Source organism: Mobula hypostoma, chromosome 21 (genome assembly GCF_963921235.1).
Source record: "Mobula hypostoma chromosome 21, sMobHyp1.1, whole genome shotgun sequence".
Taxonomy (NCBI): Eukaryota; Metazoa; Chordata; class Chondrichthyes; order Myliobatiformes; family Myliobatidae; genus Mobula; species Mobula hypostoma.
Genome location: NC_086117.1, coordinates 19,507,501 through 19,523,836, shown reverse-complemented (window position 1 = coordinate 19,523,836; position 16,336 = coordinate 19,507,501). Strand labels below are relative to the sequence as shown.

General features: G+C 41.2%; 1 long non-coding RNA gene across 1 annotated transcript in view; it reads right to left on the bottom strand.

The window, feature by feature from the left end:
• Positions 1–3,466: 3,466 nt before the first annotated feature.
• The window catches only part of LOC134359843 (uncharacterized), a 57,060-nt gene continuing 44,190 nt past the window's right edge, over positions 3,467–16,336 (bottom strand). Inside the window, exons 2-3 of the long non-coding RNA XR_010021216.1 lie at positions 13,840–13,895; positions 3,467–3,935 (exon numbers count right to left, since the gene is read on the bottom strand). This is a non-coding gene — a long non-coding RNA (uncharacterized LOC134359843). The remainder of the gene's footprint in view (positions 3,936–13,839; positions 13,896–16,336) is intronic.

Here is a 16,336-nt window from a genome sequence, read left to right as displayed (position 1 = left end):
CACATTGGGAAATGTATGATAATGCATCTTGGTAAAAGAAACAATAGTACAGACTATTTTCTAAATGGGGAGAAGGCTCAAATATCAGAGGTGCAGAGGGACTGAGGAGCCCTTGTGCAAGACTCCCAGAAGGTTAACTTACAGGCTGAGTCTGTGGTAAAGAAGCAAATGTAATGTTGGCATTTATTTCAAGGAAAACAGAATATAAAAGCAAGGAGATAATGCTGAGGCTTTATAAGACACTCATCAGGCCGCACTTGGAATATTGTCAACAGTTTTAGGCCCCATACCTCAGAAAGGATGTTTCATTGGAGAGAGTTCAGCGTAAGTACACAAAGATAATTCCAGGAATGAAGAGGTTAACATATGAGGAGCATTTGGCAGCACTGGGCCTGTACTCACTGTAATTTTGATGAACGCTGAAGGATCTCATTGAAACCTATCGAAAGTTGAAAGGATAGATGGAGTGGATGCGGAGAGGATGTTTCCTCTGGTGGGGGTATCCAGAACTAGATGGCACAGCCTCAAAATTGAGAGGCAACCTTTTAGAACAGAAGTAAGGAGGAATTTTTTAGCCAGAGAGTAGTGAATCTGTGGAATACTCTGCCACAGACTGTGGTGGAGGCCAAGTCCATGGGTATATTTATGGTGGAAATTGATAGATTCCTGATCTGTCAGGTCATCAAAGAATATGGCAAGGAAGCAGGTGTAGAGGGTTAGGTGGGATCCAGGATCAGCTATGATGGAACAGCAGTGCAGACTCAATGGACTGAATGGCCTAATTCTGCTCCTATGTTTTGTCATCTTATGGTCAAACCACATTGATTTTGAACTGGGGTCACATGAAGTCCAGGATGAATCAGAAGAGAAAGTGTCTTCTCCAATAGCCATCAGTTAACCAAATGGCCACCATCAATTTTAAAATCAATTTATTTAATAGAATTTAAGTTCGCTGCTATGGCAGGATGGGAACTTGATCATTAATGTGGGCTTCCAGATTCCAAGTCTCTCCTCCCGCTCCACCCAAAACCTCCTACATCCAGCCTCCTTGCACCGTTTCTTTTCCATCCTTCACCCATTCCATCTGCCCATCACCCTACACACTCCTTCACTCCAAGTCCTCTGCACCCACACCTCCCCAGCCCATGTGTCCTCAACCCACAATATTTCCATCTGCCCTGCCCACCTCCTTCATTTGGTTCCATGCTTCACCTTCATTTCCCATTAGACTCCATCATCAACCCATGCTCACCTGCACTTCTCACTTCCCAGCTTATGATAGTATTTTCCCTCTCCTCTTTACCTACCTGACACTCCTTCTCACCGGGATCCACCTGTTGCTTACCAGCTCATGACCGTCCCCTTACCCTCACCTCTTTACACTGGCTGTCATCCCTAGTATAATTCAGTCCAGATGAAGCATCTCGGTCTGAAATGCCAACTGTCCAGTTCCCTTTCTGCATGTTGCCTGATCCGCTGAGTTCCTCAGGCAGCATCCAGGGAGGAAACTAGACAGCTTACATCTCGGGCTGAGACCAGGCACCTGGACTGAATGATAGAGGGGATGACAGCCATCCATCACTCCATTCTCTGTATAAAAAAAACATGTCCATCACATCTCCACTGAAACTCTGGTCTCTTACCTTAAACAGATGCCCTCTGGTATTAGGCATCTTATCCTTGGGAAAAAGATATTGTCTGTCTACACTGTCAATGCCTCATAATCTTACAAACCTCTGTCAGATCTCCCCTCAGTCTCCACCCGTATAAAGAAAACTACCCAAGTTTGTCCAACCTCTCCTCATAGCAGATGCCCTTTAATCCAGGCAACATCCTGGAAAACCTCATCTGCACCTTATCCAAAACCTCAGCATCCTTCCTGTAATAGAGCAAAAATGGGTGATTAATATCACTCTGCCCTTTATAAACTGAGTACAGGAGGTGGGTGTTATGTTGAAGATGGGAGACCAATATGGCAAGACCAAATTTGGAATATTACTTGCAGTATGAGTTACCTACCTACAGGAAGTATATTAATAAGATTGAAAGAGTATAAAGAAAAGTTACAAAAATATTGCCAGGACTTGAGGACCTGTTTCAAGGACTCTATGATTCTATCTAATTCCAACTATCTTCTCACCTGCATTGTAGAAGTCAAGAAAATCAGGAACTCACAGTGAGAACAATTTTAGTGGCAGTCCACGGCACTTTGCCTACACATTATACAGTTTTTCAGTGTACAGAATGCTGGTTAGTCGGGTAACTGGCCATTGTAAGTTGTCCTGTGGTTAGACTGAGGTTAAATCAATGGGTTGCTGGGTGGCATTGGCTCGATGGGCTACAAGGGCCATTCAGTATTTTAGCTCTAAAATAAATAAATAAACTCCACTTTTACAGAAAGCTATGAAGCACTGACTATGATTCTTATTACACCCTCACACTCAGCCCTACCTTCCAACCATCTTAATGAAAAAGATCTGTCTGAGTCTGTGAGTGGGTGGGTGGGTGGGTGGATGGGGTTGGTGGTTTGCTGTTGCTGTTGTTCTGGTGAACATTGTGGGCATATCACGATGATGCCAGAGTTCATGGTGACACTTGCAGGCTGCCCCCACTGCATCCTTAGCTTGTCTTGCTTAACACAAACAATGTACTTTTTAAGACCACAAAACATAGGAGCAGAATTATGCCATTCAACCCATCAAATTGCCTAATTCTTCTCCTGTGTCTTGTGGCTGTTGCACATTCCATCACAGCTGATTTATTCTCCTTCTCAAACCTATCCTCCTGCCTTCTTGCCATAATCTTTGATGACCTTACTAATCAAGAAGCTACAATATCAACCTTCACTTTAAATACATACAATGACCTCAACTTCAAGTTGAAGTTGTCAGTTATCTGACTCTACATATATACAACTGAACAAAACAATGTTATTGCAGATCATGGCCTCCACAGCCATCAGTTTCAATCAATTCTACAGGTTTCACCACCCTCTGGCGAAAAATTCCTCATCATTTCTGTTCTGAATAGATACCTTTCTATCCTGAGGCTGTGCCCGCTGGTCCTAGATTACAGCACTGTAAGAAACATCTTCTCCATATTTACTCTATCTAGACCTTTCAATATTAGATAGGTTTCAATGGGATCTGCCCTAAACTTACTGCATGTTTCAATGTACATGTGATAACTAAATGAATCTGAAAGATTAGCTTTAGCAGAAAACTGACCACGGATTATGAAGCAGCTAGATACTGGTTACACCTTCTTGTGCAGCACATTCAGGAAAATACAAGGGTCCCAGGACCGAAACACCCTCAACCATTAGGCTCCTGAACCAGAGAGGATAACTTAACTGAACTTCAATTGCACCAGCACTGAACTGTTTCCACAACGTATGGACTCACTTTCAATGACTCTTCATCTCATGCCTGTGATATTTATTGTTTATTAACCAATTATTATTTTACTTCACTTTTTTGTTTTTGTACTTATTATGAATGCCCACAAAAAATTACTGTCAGAATAGTATATGGTGACATATATACATTTTGATAAAAAATTTACTTTGAACTACCCATCAACTTAATTAAAAAATTACAGGCATGTAATTTTACAACTTGAACCTTTTTTTAAAAAAATCTAATTCATAGTTTACTTGTGTCATTCTGTGAATAGATGGAAGCTCAAAGTCATACCAATGTTTCATATTAAAACCAAAAATAAAGTAACAACATACATATCTTTGTAGATAAAGCTATTCTGACACTAATTCCTGGTCCCCATAACAAACACCAATCCTCCTGGACAAGCAGATGTTCAGACAGGCTCTTGCAAGATGCATCTGAGTACTTGATGGAGGAGTTGCATCGCAGGCTGCCCAACAGCAGACTGGACCTGGAGCATTGCTTCCACTGAGTCCCTCTGGGACATAATACCTGTGAGCAGCATGCAAGAAGAATCTGTTAATCACCAGAAACCCATCATGATTTAGAACAGAAAACATTGAACAGAGCCAAGGCAGAATTTTTTTTTAAGCCAGAGAGTGATGAATCTGTGGAATTTGTTGACACAGACGGCTGTGAAGGCCAAGTCATTTGGGGATAATTAAATTGGAGGTTAATGGGTTATTGATTAGTCACGGTGTCAAAAGTTATGGAATGAGATTAAATGGGATAAATCAGCCATGATGGAATGGTACAGCGGACTCAATGGGCTGAATGGCCCAACTATGCCCCCATCCTATCCTCTGCAGCTGTGTCGTTTTCTCCCTATAATGTTTCCTTTAAGAGGCTCTGTAAGGCTCTGTCACTTGTCTTGATGGAAAATATGGTCACCGGTTTCATAAATTTCCATGTTTAGGCTGAGATCCTTTGAAACACAGAAACATAGAAAACCTACAGCACAATACAAGCCCTTCAGCCTACCATACTGTGCCGAACATGTACTTACTTTAGAAATTACCTAGGGTTACCCATAGCCCTCTATTTTTCTAAGCTCCATGTACCCTTGATCTGGACTGAATGATAGAGAGAAGATAGCCATTACGTAAAGTGAAACAAAGGGTTATGTCAAGAGCTGTGTGAAGTGTTGTCTACTAGCACCCTTGTGATGTCAACCAGGATTTACAATGCAAGTTTGTACATGCACATGAAGGAACACAGCTCAGCCAGTTCCTATCCTGGAATCAAGAACACCACAGCATGTTAACTTGCCCTTAATCTCACTCCGATTTGTGTTCTTTCCATGAGCTACAGGATTAAAACTGATGGCTTGAAGCACTGTAGGGCACTTTCAAGCAACATTATACTTTCTCTTTCATAGTGTGCATAACGGAGAATAAAACACTGCTCGATGTCCTTTTGCCGAGGACATGTGAAGCATGCAAACCACATTATAACATTTCCTCCACATTGACAGTTCTGAAAGACACATCAAAACTTCACCCCAACTGCGAATCATCTTCTTTTTCTTCTCTGACTTTTAATGGCAGTTGGCCATCCAACTTAAAGTGCATTACTGCTACTAACTGGACTAGAGTATTGTGTAGAGCAGGGGTCCCCAACCTTTTTTGCATTGCGGACCGGTTTAATATTGACAATATTCTTGCGGACCGGCAGACCGGGGGGGTGGGGGTAGGGTTGCCAACGGACAAGAGTAGCAGTCAAATGCGTCGTTTACCCAGAAAGACTACAATGGCCATGAAGCCTTGCGTGGGCACCAGTGCGCATGCATGTCATGACCTACCGATTCCCCCCCACCCCACCCACCCACCCCAAGCAAATCCTTTTTGGTGATTCTGTTCGAGGGGGTGGGTGTTAATCACTACTGGAATATAGACGATAAGTGGGTAATACACTCAATTTTGTTTCTAAAAGGGTTTATCTAACGAATTTAATATTAAACGCACAGCGCATATTTTCCTCGCATGAATACAGTGATCAGTCAATTATCAGGGGAGGACAGGGGAGCTTGAAGTGTTGAATGAATTTCCAGTAGAAGTGGTAGAGGCAGGTTCGATATTATTATTTAAAGAAAAATTGGATAGGTATATGGACAGGAAAGGAATGGAGGGTTATGAGCTGTGTGCAGGTCGGCGGGACTAGGTGAGAGTAGCGTTCCACATGGACTAGAAGGGCCAAGATGGCCTGTTTCCATGTTGTAATTGTTATAGGGTCACTTAAAAGTCAATAGCATCATAACATTTTAAGTAACATTTGGATATTAAACAGCACAGCACATATTTCCCCCGTATGAACATATAAGATCATTGCAACACACCAATATCGCTGAATCAGTGGGAGCCCTGGGCTTGTTTTCCTGCAACAACACGGTCCTATTGAAGGGTGATGGGAGACATCAATACTCGAAGGGAGTTCCTTATGTCCAGTCTATTCTGCAGTTTAGTTTTCGTTGCATTCATTGCAGAAAACTCCGTTTCGCAGAAAAATGTTGGAAATGAAAGCAACGTTTTCGGTGCTTTCGTGGCTATCTCAGGATATTTAGCCTTGACTTTGATCCAAAATGCCGACAGAGATGTTATGTCAAACATACTTTTGAGCCCGTCTTCATTTGCAGGCTCGAGGAGTTGATCTCCTTGCTACGCTGACATGGATGACGCGCGGGTCATGACCTCACGTGCGTAATAGCTGATCAGTGGCCGTGACAGGGAATGAGGGAAGGTGCAGCTGACTCATATCGCCAAATCATATCGCTTCCTCACAGCCCAGTAGCGCATGTTCTGCAGCCTGGTACCGGTCTGCGGCCCGGTGGTTGGCGACCACTGGTGTAGAGAGTTAGAATTGGGAAATAAAACCCTAATTAGTTCTTTATCAACTGAAAACTAAATTAGCCCAAAAAGCCCTAGATTTTAAATAATGAAAGACAACATTGTGAATTAAAATCACTTCCATAACTTCGTAAAGTTTTTAAATGAAATCTGTCAACCCCCAAAGCTAGTAGTGCAGCCCGCATTTGCTTTCTTTCAACCTTGCATGGTTCCAATTGTAAAAGAATGTGTTCAACTGTTTCATAATGATGGCAACACCTACACACCCCAGACTGATGTTTTCCAACATATAAAGAATAATTAAGCACAGTGTGTCCAATTCTAAGTCGAATCAATATGAATACTTTCCATTCTTACCTTACTCCCTGCTCCCATCAATCTAACAGTTTTATTTATTCTGTCAAGGGGTGTCCCTTTATGCCCATTACCCCACAGGTCTTGCCATAATCCCCTAATTCTGAGCCCCATCAACTCCTTAGTTTCTGATTTGCTAAGTGGAAGGACTATATCCACAGATGAACTTTTAACAACTTTTAATCAATCTGCTCATTCCCTTCAACGCCTCTATGTGCAAGAACCCATAGGAAGAGGACATGTGGACTAATACTTTGAATTTAAAGTAAAATTTGAAGAACTTCCAGCAGTAAATCAGACCTACTACTAGAACGACCTGTTTTAAGACTAGTCAAAACTGAAAAAGAATCTGAACAAATAACTTTGGAAGGACAGATTTCCTCCACGCACTGTAAGCCCAAAATGGTGATAATCACTTCTGCAGCAACAGACTTAAGGCATATCAGGATCCCTGGATTTCATTAAATCATGGAACTTGAATTCAATTCAAGCCATTGGAAAAAAAACCATGGGGTTACCAAAAAAGCTACAGTGGGACAAACTGCATATTCCTGCAAACCCATATTCCTAGCGTGATGGGAACCCAGCCCCCCAAAACTAAAAACTCTTCTTGTGATATTCCCAACAGTCTTCCAACACACTTTTAATAGGGTGATCATTTCTCTTCCCCCTCAAGTTAACCCAGTCTGTTAACAACAACTTCATCCTCCACAACTTTAAGGGTAATTGCCCATTTTCAACCAGTAAAGCTGAAACCGGAGATGATCTCCATCATCATCATCAGGTGCCGTGCCCAGTTTGATCTTTGACTGCCATGGCCCACACACTCCTGTTTTGGGTCAAGTGGATCAATTCATTGGTATTCATTTCCAGTTCTCTGGCTGCTGTCTCCATCATCATTTGTCTTTAGTCTTCCTCTTGCTTTCTTCCCTTCAATCTTTACCATAATTACCGTGCATTCTAACTCCTCTTTTCTAATCACATGTCCAATGAAGTTACTTGCCTTTTCATGATCTCATACATTATTTCTCTTTTTGTGTTTGCTCTGTTCATGACATCCTCATTAGATATTCATTTCTTCCATGATATTCTTTGCATCCTCCTCAAAACCCACATCTCTGCTGCTTTAATTTGTTTCATGTTACTAGATATTGTCCAACATTCTGAGCCATATAACGTAACTGGATAAACGTAACATTTCAGTACTCTGAGGTGGATTGTCATGCCTAGTTTAGTATTGGTCAGTATACTCTTCATTCTCGTAAAGGTGTCTTTTGCCATCCCTTCTTTTGATGTCCATGTCACACCTGCCATCTGACCTCACCCAGCTTCCTAAGTAGCAAAAGTTCGGTACTTGTTTTATGTCTTCCCCGTTTATTCTCAGCCTGCATATAGGATTCTCCTTCTTTTTGGATATCACCATACATTCTATCTTTTTGCAATTGATAGTTAGTCCCATTTTTACACTTCCTTCAACAACTATATCAATTAAGTTTTGTAGTTCTTCCTCCATACTTGCAATTAACAGTGTCATCTGCATATATGAAATTATTGATGTTTTCATCGCCAACTTTGATTCCCAAGATGTCTCTTATTTTTTGTAATATTGTTTCACTGTACACATTAAATAAATCAGGGGAGAAGACACACCCTTGTCTAACGCCTCTCGATTTTTATAAACTGACTCACTTCTCCATCGATTCTTACAGCAGCAGTTTGTTCCCAGTAGATTTCTGATTAGGTGGGGGTCTTTCGAATCTAGATCTAGAGTTTTCTGTAATATTTCAAATAACTTATTGTGCTTCACTTTATCAAATTCGTTTGTGTGTCAATAAAACAAACAAACCTTTTTGCACTTGTTCTGATAGTATCCTTAACATCAATATTGCGTTTCTTGTACCTTTGTCTTTCACAAAACCACATTGTTCTTTACCTATTTCAGCTTGTATCTTACTTTTAGCTTTTGTCATCAAACTTCTTAGAAGTATCTTGGTGATATGACTCATTAAACTTATGGTCCTATGTAATTCACATTCTATTGCTCCAGGTTTCTTCAGAAGAGTGATAAATACGGATTTTTTCACCTCTTCTGGTATTATTCCAGTCTCATAAATGTCATTGATTAAATCAGTAAGTTTTTCAATTCCATAATCTTCAAGGGTGATAATTTGTTCTATTACTAATTCATCAGGACCTGCTGCCTTTCCTTTCTTCATCTTATTTACTGCATTACGAACTTCAGATTTTAAAATACTTGGACCTTCAATGTTTTTCTTAATTTCTGGTTTTTCACCTCAATCGCCTTCAAACAATTCCTGAATATACTCAGTCCATCTGTTCATAATCTCATCTTTTTCCATGATAATGGTACCGGTCCTTTGCTTTCAAACATCCACCTGAACAACAGAGGAGCTTTTTACCACTGATATTCTTGATTTGTTGATGTAACCTTTTTGGATCAGAAATAGGGATTCTTTCTATTTGCTCACATTCCTGGTTTAACGATTCTTCTTTGGCTTTTTGACATAAGCTGTTAACTTTTTTATCTTAGGACTTATATTCTATAGGATTTGTTTCTTCCGTCTCCTTTCTTCCATTAGATTCTTGATTTCATCTGTCATCCATTTATTCTTTGTGCTTTTTTCTTTTTTAGGAATCATTGACTTTGCTGATTCTACCAAGGCATTCTTCAAATTAAAATTTAATTTCTACGTGATTGCTATCATCTTCAACAGATTCTATTTCTAGACTTTGAATTTTATTCTTTCTTCAATTGTAAATTTTTGTCTTAAGTTTTCTTCTTTAATTAATTGCAAGTAGTCAAGGGATTGTTCAGGTTTTTGCTTCTTTAGTTTTTTAAGCTTTACTTTTACATGACATCCTACTGGGTTATGGTCACTACTACAGTCTGTACCTAGATATGTTTGCATTGAGTCACTGAGTTTCTAAATCTTTGGTTTATAGTAATAAAGTCAATTTGATTTATCACCTGGACTATTCCAGGTCCACAAGTGTCTTGGATGGTTCTTAAAGCAGGTATTCATAATTACGTGATTTTGCACCATTCTACCCATTTCTCACCTCTTTTCTTTCTTTCCCCTAGTCCAAATTTTCCTTTGGTATTTCCATCAGCACCTTGTCCTACTTTAGCGTTTAGATCTCCCATGACAATAAAAATATCTTGAGATTTGCATCCATTCTTTGCTTGTTCAAGCTCTTCATAGAATTTATCTATATCCTCATTTGTTCCAACAGATGGAACAAATGAAGATATAGATAAATTCTATGAAGAGCTTGATCATTTTGTTACAACAGTGAATTGAAGTAGTACAAGGGAAAAAGTTACTAAGAATGCAGAATAAAGTGTTCCAGCAACAGAAATTGTCTCCCTGCACTGCACTGTGAGGTGGAAGGTCCATCATGAGATAGATTTTGAAGGTCATGTCCATCTTATCAGAGCACCGTTCAATAATCTTATAACAGCAGGGTAACAGCTGTCCTTGATTCTGATAGTATGTGTTTTTTCAGGATTTTGTCTGATGAGTGGAGGGCGAAGAGAGAATAACATGCCTTTTCCAGAACTGAATGGGGTGGACAAAATTAAGAGGGGCTGGGAGATGCTGTAGGGGAGCAAAGGGCAGTTCAAGACTATGGTTTAAGGATGGGGAGGGGTGTTGGGACAACCACTCAATACCCTCCTTCCCCCACACAAGCCAGTCCCACTCTGATGAGCTCACAAAGGGACACCTACCACTCCACGATGTCAAACAGCAGCCACATGCTGGTAGCAGTCAGTGAGGTGTCAATTGGGACAGGTATTTCAATAGACAATAGGTGCAGGAGTGGGTCATTCAGCCCTTTGAGCCAGCACCACCATTCACTGTGATCATGGCTGATCATCCACAATCAGTACCCTTTTCCTGCCTTCTCCCCATATTCCTTCACTCCGCTATCTTTAAGAGCTCTAACCCTTTTTCGAAAGAATCCAGAGAATTGACCTCCACTGCCTTCTGAGGCAGAGCATTCCACAGAAACACAACCCTTTGTGTGAAGAAGTTTTTCCTCAACTCCATTCTAAATGGCCTACCCTTTATTCTAAAACTGTGGCCTCTGGTTCTGGACTCACCCAACATCGGGAACATGTTTCCTGCCTCTAGCATGTCCAATCCCTTAATAATCTTATATATTTCAATCAGATCCCCTCTCATCCTTCTAAATTCCACTGCATATGACTCCAGTCGCTCCAACCTTTCAACATATGACAGTCCCGCCATCCCAGGAATTAACCTCGTGAACCTACGCTGCACTCCTTCAATAGCTAGAATGTCCTTCCTCAAATTTGGAGACCAAAACTGTACACAATATTCCAGGTGTGGTCTCACCAGGGCCCTGTACAACTGCAGAAGGACCTCCTTGCTCCTATACTCAATTCCCCTTGTTATGAAGGCCAGTATGCCATTAGCTTTCTTCACTGCCTGCTGTAACTACATGCTTACTTTCAGTGACTGATGAACAAGGACACCTAGATCTCGTTGTACTTCCCCTTTTCCTAACTTGACACCATTCAGGTAGTAATCTGCCTTCCTGTTCTTGCCACCAAAGTGGATAACCTCACATTTATCCACATTAAACTGCATCTGCCTTGCATCTGCCCACTCACCCAACTTGTCCAAGTCACCCTGCATTCTCATAATATCCTCCTCACATTTCACACTGCCACCCAGCTTTGCGTCATCTGCAAATTTGCTAATGTTACTTTTAATCCCTTCATCCAAATCATTTAATTTGCACCCTATATCCAGGCTACTGTTTGGGGGCCTGTAGATAACTCCCATCAGGGTCTTTTTGCCCTTACAGTTTCTCAGTTCTATCCATACTGACTCTACATCTCCTGATTTTATGTCCCCCCTCGCAAGTGACTGAGTTTCATTCCTCACCAACAGAGCCACCCACACCCTCTGCCAACCTGTCTGTCCTTTCGGTAAGATGTATATCCCTGAATATTCATTTCCCAGCCCTGGTCCTCTTGCAGCCATGTCTCTGTTATTCCCACAACATCATACTTGCCAATTTCCAACTGAGCCGCAAGCTCATCCACTTTATTTCTTATACTCTGTGCATTCATATATAATACTTTAACTCCCCTCACCTTTCACATCGATTCCTATTGCACTTGCCCATACTCTCCGATCCCTTCCTGATCTTTCTGCCCCTTTAATTCTGTTGTCTTTCTTAACTTTTCTTATTCTCTCATTCCCTTTAACTCCATTCTTATATTTCCAGTTCATCCCCTCCCCCCCACTACTTAGTTTAAACACACCCGTGTAGCAGTGGCAAACCTGCCTGTCAGAACGCTGGTCCCGTCTGTTAAGATGCAACCCGTCCCTTCTGTACAATTCATCCTTACCCCAAAACAGATCCCAGTGGTCCAAGAATCTAAATCCCTGTTCCCTGCACCAGCTCCTCAGCCACACATTCAGATCCCCTATCTCCCTGTTCATGTCCTCTCCAGCACAAGGAACTGGAAGCAAACCCAAGATAACCACCCTGGAGGTCCTGCTTTTCAGCCTTCTTCCAAGTTCTCTGAAGTCACGCTGCAAAATGTCTCTCATCTTCTTCCCGACGACATTTGTGCCGACATGCACCACCAACTCCAGCTGATCACCTTCTCCCTTGAGGATGCCCTGCAATCGGTCCATGATGTCCTGGATCCTGGCACCAGGGAGGCAACACACCATCTTTAAATCTCACCAGTTGCCACAGAAACCCCTGTCTGTACCTCTCACTCTGGAGTCCCCTACTACCACGGCTCTGCCTGACGTCTGTCTCCTCGGCTTTACTTCAGCGCCAATTTTTGACTCGCAGACCCGTCACAGTCTTCTGTCCCAACAGCTTCCAAGAGGGTGAACCTGTTTTCAAGAGGTACATCCCCCAGGGTCTCTGTACTCCAAGCATCCATCCCTTCCTCATCGTCGCCCCCTCCTCTCTTCCCAGGTGAGCCCACAGAGTGAGGAGCACCTCAGAGCCTCTCTCTGTCCAGCACACAGACTATTCGGGTTAGAACTTGCCACATTCAATGGCAAACGCCTCAGTTTAGACAAACTTGCATTCCAGGCCATACAGGTCAGGTGCGGGAGCTGGAGAGAGGAGAGGGTGGGGGACTACTGTGGTGACAGGGGGAGAGGAGCATCGTTCTCAGTGATGGGGAGAGGGAATTCAGAGTAATTTCCCCCTGGAGGCGGAATGAGTGCTGTTGTAGACAAATCGAATGGGGAGTCGCAGTGTAACTCTTCCGTTAGGCCAGCAGTGAGGGGCAAAAGGTTGGGCGGAATTCAAAGTTCAAAGTATTTTTATTACTAAAGTACATATATGTCACCATATACGACACAAATTCATTTGAGGGCATTCACAGTAAATCCAAGAAACACAATAGAATCAATGAAAGATCACATCCAACAGGGCGGACAAACAACCAATATGCAAAAGAAAACAAACTGCAAATTCAGAATGAAAGAAAAATAAATAATAATAATAATAATAATGAAAACTGGGAAAGGATATGCAGTTAATTGAAGTTCTGAATATATGAACTACACCCAATACTTGTCAAATTCCTACAACATCTGATAGAGAATTAGCCATTATAATCACCCCATCTATTAAGACCAAGAAAGAACAATCACTATTATCAAAATAAATGGAGGCAATTTTCTGGGCGACTCTCCAAGCCCACTATCAATTTGTCCAGCTTAAAACCTGCTCTCTAATCTACTAATTCAGATGGAAGTAGGACATCAGATCAGAAACAACCAGAGAAATTGCAGACTGACATACATTCTATCCATGGATGATTTGAAATTATATGCTCCTTCATCAGTAAAGCTAAAGCAATTCATTTAAATAGCAGCACTATCTTCTAAAGACATAAACATGAATCTTGGACTAGATAAGTGCAGAACGTTAAACATAAGGAAAAGTGCAGTGGAACAAGGGGAATATAAAACAGAGCAGCTGAATACAATACAACTGAGGGAGGCATATTAAACATATAAGCATCTGGGATATGAACCAGCAAAGAAAATAGATCATAGTGCGATAAAGGGAAAACCTTTGGCAGAATTTACTTTGTGATTTCTGAAAATCTGCCAAACAAAACAATTGAAAAAGTATGACAAAAATAATAGATTATTACACTATACCCTTATTCACGTATTCTTTTGGCTTAACATCTGGGTCCAAAAATGATTTGGAAAACCTACAAAGAAAAATAAGAACAGAAATAACAAATTTTAGAAAACACTACATACCCTCAAATGTAGATTAACACTACCTGGGACAGAAGGAGGAAGAAGAGTAAGAGACATAAAAATTTACACAAGTCAGATAAAACTTCTGAGGATATATTTTCATCAGTGAAAACAGAATGCAGCACTCCACATGAGCAGATGCAATTCTGATAGGTACACATCACTAAACTTAAATGAAAGCACAACCCAGAAAAATGAAGAAATTATCACCAGAGAAGAACATGACAAAGAAGAGTTGAATGCTTGACTCAGAGATAACTGAAACAGAGGGGTTTCTGTGGCAATACAGGACCAGGTGGTCAACACAAAAATGATCAAAAATACACCATAAAAGACAAATTTAAGATGATAAATACAGAAAATGCCAAGAAAAACCAGAAACTTCACATTATAAGATTCTGCAGCAGTTTAACTCAATCTGATTACATACACAGGCACAATTAACTGGCAGGCCTCATTCACCAAGATCTTGCTTTAAAATATAAACTCAATAAAGATACCATAGCTTACTATAAGTACAAGTCTGATCTAGCTTTAGAGTCAAGGTACCACAAATTATACCACGAGCAATCAGTAACACAGATAGGACAATCCAAAATAACTGCCTGGATATAATATTACAGGATAAACTCACAAGAACAACTTAATTCACAGATAGAGCTATTCCAAACACACATAACATACAAATATCAGTAGTGAAAAACATCATGTTGACTAAGAGAGGAAATTGAAAAATCATGGAACATGAACAGGGTATTCATTGTCCCAATAGTAATATCTAAAACTGGTATCATCCCAAAATCACTACACAGTACTGTTAAGCAACTAGTCCTACACAGAAATATTTATCTAATTCTTCAAAAAGCCATAATAATAAAGATCACTACAATAGTCCGCAAGTTCCGAGCAGTTGTGAAATCATGAACCACCAAGAGGTTCATGGATCCCAGATAGGGAAGCCCTGTGTTCTACATCATCTTATCACGTCCTTTTGGTGTCAGATACAGATTGTAGCCCCCTCCATCCTATCACACCCTACCAGGATCAAACACAGAGTGGAGCTCTTTCTATTCCTTTCCCACTGTAGAGAACATGACACCGCATCGGTCTCAACAATCTAGACGACGACGGATCTCTTCTGCCATCGCTTCAGTGTTTGACGCACTGAAAAAACTTCTTTGTTGCTGTTCATGTTTGTCGGTGAGTTCTTCACCAAGCCTAAACACTGTGAGAAAGAAGAGTGGGAAAAAGTACATCATCCCCCTGACCATGCACATTCCCTCTCATGCACTCTCTGCGATTTTGATCATCCACCACACCCACCACTGGCTGTAACCACATGTCCAAAAAATGAACTATACCCCGCACAGGAACCATCAACACATCTTGACTGATTGGCACCCACGATAAGCAAGGCTTAGTACAGGCTCACTACATTTACTACAGGCTTACCCGAGTTCTGCTCTCATCAAGGGGCAAAAAGTATCTTGAGGACCAAGTGCATTTCACCATGAAGATGGGTACACAGATTGTAGGCTGTAAAGTAGACAAACAACATGCTTGCCTTTATTAGTTGTATCTTTGAGTTCACGAGTCAAGACGTTACAGGGCAGCTGTATAAAGTTCTCTTTGGGATACATCTGGAGCAGTCACAGTCGCCCCATTATAGGAAGAATGTGGAGGCTTTGGAGAGAATACAGAAGAGGTTCAGCAGGGTGCTGTCTGGACAAGAGGATACTAGTCACAAAGAGAAGTTCAATAACTTGAGTTGTTTTCTCTGGAGTGATAAAGGCTGAGGGCAGACCTCATAGAAATTTATAAGATTATGAGAGGCAGACAGTAGGCAGCTGTAACCTATTAGCTGGAAGTGTTAATAGAAGGTATTTCTGCATTTCAAGTGAGAGGGGCAAGTTTGCAGGAGATGTGCAAAGCATGTTTCCTACACATAGAAAAGTGTGTGTCTGGAATGCACAGCCAGGGATGGAGATGGAGGCAGATGCAATAGAGGTGGTTAAGAGGCACCTAGATATGCACATTAATGTGCAGAATATGGAGTGATATGGACACTGGTTTATGCAACAAGGGATTAGTTTAGTTTGCCATATAGCTACAAGTCTAATTAGTTCTGCACATCATCATTAGCTGAAGGGTTTATTCCTGTTCAATGTCCTTCAAGAAGACACTAATTGAATTATCCAAGACACCCTGAGGTAGGAAATTCTGCCCCACCCACGTATGACCAGTGGGAAGTAACTCAAAAAATTCACCCTGCTTTGCTGCACCGTTGCCACATTCTGCATTTATATACTTGTTACTTTTTTTCCCATAATATTCCCTTGTGAGATGAGATAACGGCAGCTCTCTTACCAGTGCTTAACCTCTGCTTCTA